At 32.8% G+C, this 6,282-nt stretch overlaps 1 long non-coding RNA gene across 1 annotated transcript; it reads left to right on the forward strand.

Moving 5' to 3' along the window:
- The first annotated feature begins 870 nt into the window (after nt 1-870).
- Nucleotides 871-3,640, forward strand: LOC139905762 (uncharacterized). Its single transcript, XR_011780802.1, has 3 exons — nt 871-3,103; nt 3,170-3,238; nt 3,305-3,640. It is a non-coding gene; the product is annotated as an uncharacterized lncRNA (long non-coding RNA).
- The last annotated feature ends 2,642 nt before the right edge of the window (nt 3,641-6,282 follow it).

The raw sequence follows: 6,282 nt of genomic DNA on the forward strand, positions 1-6,282 counted from the left end.
TAATATATGTTGTTAAAAATAAACTCTTGTCCATTCCGTCAGGGCTGGAAGAATATATACTCCAGTCAATGTATAGTCTAAAGGCTCTCTACCTATCGAAGATTACAGGTACATGAAGAGGTTTTGGATTGATCTTTTCATGACTTTCTATTATTTTATATTGATATATTCTATTTCTTATGGTTTTATATTTAAGTATTTGAAATGTTCCTAATTCCCTTGCATTTGTTATCCTGGCGCCAGATTAAAGAACTGGTTTATTCTTTTGCACACTCCTAGTTGTGTATGTTGGCGAGGGGGGAGGTATATGATGGCTGATTGAGTGATGCACTGCTTTCTTTCTTTTTATACCATTTGTCTGAGTTAAATAACAATGTGTATTATTTTGCATCATCCTTATCTCATAACAAGCCTTAAATTGAGTTTTTGTAAAATTTGCCCGTAGGATTTAATTTTGAATTTTTCGAAATGACAATATTGATAAATTAGTATTTAATATTGTATATTGTTACATGTTTATATATGTATTTAACTCTCATTTATGTATGTAAGTAATATTAATAATACTAGCTCTTACTCCTAACTACTCCATTAAAATCTAAATGCTTCATTATAATCATTTATCTACTTTGTGTGGTTTTAAAGTTACACCATTTATACAACAATTCCATTTAACATCTTTTATATAATTAAAATTCTTTACTTCATTATGTGTATAATATAAATCTGGGACATATAAAAAGGAGAACCAACTACTGATATTTGCAGGCCACTGTTGTGGGTTGAAAATTATTGATATCACCTAGCTAATATAAAATAAGACTTGTCTCTGCAAAGAATTAAAATTGTGTATTTAATTATTATTGAATAGTAATCAATTGACAACAATGTTTATTATTTAAAATATTGAATGTATTATATACAGGGAAACCCTTTAAAGACTCACGTTCTATTTGTGCGCAACACAACAAAACAAAATTAAGTCCACACGTATTCTGAGCGGCTGGCTTTTGAATGAAATTATTGACGTCGTTGGGCAGATGATTAGAAGGAATCAATATTCCCACGAATAAAGTTGGCCTCTAAAGTAATTATTCGATTCCAAGCAGTTATTTTCATGGTATGTTATAAGTATGTTTACTGTTCACCCTTCTCCTAAAATTGTAAAGGTAGCTGTTAGTGAGTGGGAATTATACCGGGCCGTGCAGAATTATTTACTGATTTTTGTTCAGAACATATTGCGGACCGTAATGGCATTTCGAATGACTTGAAAAACAATTTATTCATACATTTTTAGAATAATAAAATAGCTTGTGATCAAATTTAATCAATGTAGCCACCATTTGACTCAATGACACTGGTCAGGCGACGTCTGAAGCTGCAACAGACTTGCTGGATGTAATAGGCGTCCATGAAGGCCCAGGCCTGGTTGACAGCAGTCTTTAAGGCATTTATGTTCTTGTGTCGTTTTTTGCAGGCCTTGGTCTCCACGTGTGCCTAGATAGAGAAGTCTAGTGGGTTCAGATCTGGGCTCTGAGGGGGCCAGTAGTCCTTGGCCAAAAGTTCATGTTGTCCTTGAGCCACTCCTGAGCTTTCTTGGAAGCGTGGGCGGGTGCTCCATGTTGTTGAAAACTCCAAGGAGAGTTGCCGACTATGGATTTGATCCACGGAAGGACCTTGGACGCCAGAATCTTCACATAATCCTCCGATACTAATCTGAGCCAGTGGGGAACCATACCGCCTTCATGGCCTTCCCGTTGGATCTCCAAAGCTCACAACACGGTCATTTTGCCTGTTGAAAACAGGATCGACCTTAAAAGTTTTCTCATCTGAAAAAATGATGATGCGTCCAGATGAGCTCTTGATATCATTCAAGATTTTCTTGGCACGCTCAAGTCTGACTTCTCGCTGACGTTCAGTTAGCAGAGGGCGTTCAGTACGCCTCAGGGACTTTCCTCCAGCCCTTTTCAATGCCCTTGAAACAGTTGATTTCGACGTTCCCATCTTTCTGGCCATGTCGGCAATGGACCTGTTGGGAGTCCCCTTGAACACTGCCTTTACTTGCCTTGTTGAGACAGTGGGCTTCCTGCCAGCCCCAGGGGAATGCTTGAGATCACCTCCAGCCTCTAAGGGCTTGGAAACGTTGTAAATTGTCTTCAACGAGGCCCCAAACTGTTCCTTAATGTTGTTATGAGGCACTCCCGCTCAGAGGAGGGCTGCAATTTCGATCCTCTTTGTTTCCTGATTGGACATGTTCTCACGTGTGGAAGTTGTTACGCTCTCACAGGAAGGATTTTTGTTTATTTTAACAGTAAAATACGAAACAATCAGATTGTTTGCCACAAAACCTCTTAAAAAGTATATTTACATCATCGGTAAATAATTTTGCACGGTCTGGTATAACTAAGAGGCAATATTCATTTCAGGATTTTCAACTTTTATGCTGTGATATCATTTTGGTTTTTCTTTAGTGTCTCTTTTTTAATTCTTTCAAGGTGTCTTTTTTATTGTTTTGAAATAAAAAAGTTTGCTCAGTTGTGTTTCTGTGTGTGTCTATGTATTAGATAAATATATGTGTCAGTGTGTGTGTTGTATTTCTGTTTTGTTTTTTATCTGTTCTTCTATTTTTTCATCTATTCGATGAGTTTTATGAGATTACATATGTCTTTAAATTTGCAAATTACATATTATATTTTGAATTTTACTCTGTATAAACATAGGTAAGCAAAGAATTTTATTATAAAGAAAAAAACATGTTCTTCTCCAGAGTGTAAATTAAGTTACTCTGGCAACCCAAAGGAAGAAAATATTTCGTTGAATTAAGGCTATACCAAAATAATATTTGATTATATTATTTCTTAGGGATTACTATTTACTGATTTTTCTTTCAATTATATTTATGTAAACCTTGAAAAATTGTATCAACGCAATAAGCTTTTATTATTATACTTATAGGGAGAATTAGGAACATAATAAAAATATACGAAATATACGAAGAAAAAATCAATTTTATAGCTGATCAGTTGAACAATTTATTAAAACCAAAACAGAGGAGAAGGTACCCAATGAAGTTATGATTAACGTGTATTCTATAGGAAACAAAGTATTTATATATTTGGAATAATTGTACATGATAGCTGTTTTGTATATCAAGCTTTTAATACTTTAGAAAATTGTCTGGAGTTTTAAATTTTCAAATAGGGATATCCTCTTCTACAAACGTGTATCTTTATTCAATGTTAGTATTGCTTCCCTCAGAACTTCAAAATGTAAAAATATCTCTTGATGATGTATATTCTTCTAGATACATCAAGCTTAATGGTTTATGGAGCACAAGTTGATTGCTCTCCTACAAGGAAAATCATTATAACAAAAACCAGGTTGTCAAGGCTGCATTTAAATTTTTCAATTTCAGTGGAAACCATTTAATCAATCAAGCCAACAGCATCATACATATTGGAATGAAAAATCTTCTTCGTATGTTCAAAATTCTAAATGAAATTCAGAATCTTAAATTTATTCTCGGTTCTTTTTAATTAAAGTATTAGTTTTTATACACTTAAGTTTAATTAAATCATTATATAACAATGTATATTATGAAAAATTTGAACTACATATCATCCTAAAAGTTGTTAGCTTAAAGCAATCCATGAACATGTTTGGTATTTGTATTTATTTATTTCTCGATATCACTTAAAACGCTCGCTATACATATGTTGCATATAAAGAAACTGAACGGATGTTTAAAATTAATTATTTATGTTCTCTATATGTAGTCATGTTGCACTCTATTAGAAAGGCCTATTCTTAAATACGTAGGGGTAGTGAAGTAACACTATCTTTTGTTAAATTCAATTCCACACATTCCCCAAGGAGTCTCCATCTAGTATCTTCTATTTTATAAAAAAAATGCTTATAATAATATATAGCCATTCTAACAAACGACAGTCAATACAAAAATACATTTCAATATATATATACTACCTATACTTGGTCTTGGATTGAATTATAGAATTGAAAATGTCAAGGCGAAAGAGTTAGTATAGAATGAGTCTCCCATTTCATTTCCCTAATGATAGTCTTTTTTGTTCCTCGCTGCAGTCTACGATATAAAAGATATCTCATCTTGAGAAACTGATAAATCACTTCATATACTGTGGAAGATCCTCAATGGTTTTGAATGTCTTTTACAGAATGAAAACCTTGTAAAATTGTTAAATCTTTAATCTAGATCGTTGAGACGAACCCGAGGGAGAGGGAGTCTTGAGGGACTCCACAATTTTCTCTACCACATGGACAAAAAAACCTTTCACTTCTTTATTATTATTTGATCCAGTAGCAATATTTAGGATGTTCCTTGAGAGGAGCTTAAAATTTGACTCAACTTCACCATATGCTTCTGGGGATAGCGAAGAGGTTTTTTAAAAATTAATTAACATGATTAATATCTGTCTGTTTTGAAACAAAGTAAAAATAATTTAATCATAAATGAAATTGGATCAAATATTCAGGGGTGGGCCAAAGTTCATAATAATATTTTTAAGTAAGTTTAAATAACAATAAATTACATTTTAACGCAAAATTGATTAAATATATAATTTAAATTGAACAATTAGATGTTATATTATTCAATATGATCACCCTTGGCATTTTTTTCTTTCTTGGCCATAAGTCATGTGATTTATTTGACATTTAACAATTCAAGAACACATTAGGCCTGGAAAACAATTAAAATCATGAGTAAATAAACATAGCAAGAAAAAACAAGATTATTATTAAACGTTTAAAACAACAATAGTGAAGCACTAAAAATCAAGCTAATTTTGTTAAAACATTATAATAGAATTTTACATTGGGTATAATTCCAGCAATATTATTTTCTTTGACTGTTTGTGATGTATAGATAATATATTACGGCTTGGTTATAATTGCATGGATTTTTTCGTTAATCGAAGTATATAAAAAGTCTTGCTGATTTAATCGGCATTTAAATTTTTTTTCTAAGAGTTTCCGAATTCCGATATAAATATGAGCTATGATTTTACAATCCCACAGAATATGGTAAGTTGTTTCCGTTGTTGTTTTACAGAAGAAACAATTAGATCGGCTGTTTTTAAAGTATTTGCCAGCAACTTTAAGAGTATCGGACAAAACTCTATATTTGAACCATTTCTAGGGCGGTGTCAACAATTTAGTTTTAATAGCTTTAATACTTTGTTTGGGAGTCCTTGCGATATCGTGGTAATTTAGATAAGAGATAAAAGGAGTAAGAGTTGCGTTATATAAATATTTTCTTAGGCTTGTAGTAGTTAGTATGCTTATTTTCATTCTAAAAGGAAGTACAGGGCGTTGTACGCGTGTATATTTCCCTAAAACTGATTCATAAAATTTAAACACCATTTTCCTTACAAAAGCTCCAAGCTTTAAAAGTGTTTTTGAGATGCCACAGTGTGGGTGCATATTATAATCAATATTATACTTCTCAAGAAAAGCAAGCAAGAGGTCGGACCAGTATTGGTGGTTATCCTACAACTTCCTAATCTAGTAAGAGTTGAGACATTTCCACATGTCTTCAATGGGTATGATGTTCAAACCTCCTAGCATCAAGGGATTGTGCATTTTATGAAAGGATATGTTCCTCTTCTTTAGTAATTTCAAAAGAGACTCCTGAATGGTGCTTATTTAAGAAGACATTTTTGCACAGAATGGAGTTACTCGCAGAAGATGAGTGACTTTTGGTACAATATACGTGTTCCATGTACATATTTTATCCCAAGTACCCAAATTAAGGAGTGAGAAGTGGTTCGTGGGTTTTTTAATTTTGGATAGAATTCTTTGTAATCCAATGTGGTAGAGTTAACGCCAATGAAAGATCGTAAGATATGAATATTATAAGTAAATTTAAAAAGTGGGCATGCTTTGGCCATAAGGCTACTATATGGAGACAACAATTCTATTTTTTCCTCATTGATGAAAAGTTCAGACTCCTCAGGATAAATCGATATTAGATTTAAGAAGGTTCGACATGATTTGATAGTAATAAATGGATTCCCTAACATTATCATTGTCATGTCATCAGCGTAGCAGATACATTTTAAAGTCCTACTGGGTAATTGAACACCCTTCATCATATTTCCCTCATTTATATTTTGAATTAATTTGTCCAAGCATATAATAAATAGTGCGGCTGACAACGGATCCCCTTGGCGGACACCTTTTTTATTACAGAAAAATTTACTGTGTTGTCGTAGTGTATGATTGTTTTTGATCTTGACAAGGTTA

Source organism: Lepeophtheirus salmonis, chromosome 6 (genome assembly GCF_016086655.4).
Source record: "Lepeophtheirus salmonis chromosome 6, UVic_Lsal_1.4, whole genome shotgun sequence".
Classification (NCBI taxonomy): Eukaryota; Metazoa; Arthropoda; class Copepoda; order Siphonostomatoida; family Caligidae; genus Lepeophtheirus; species Lepeophtheirus salmonis.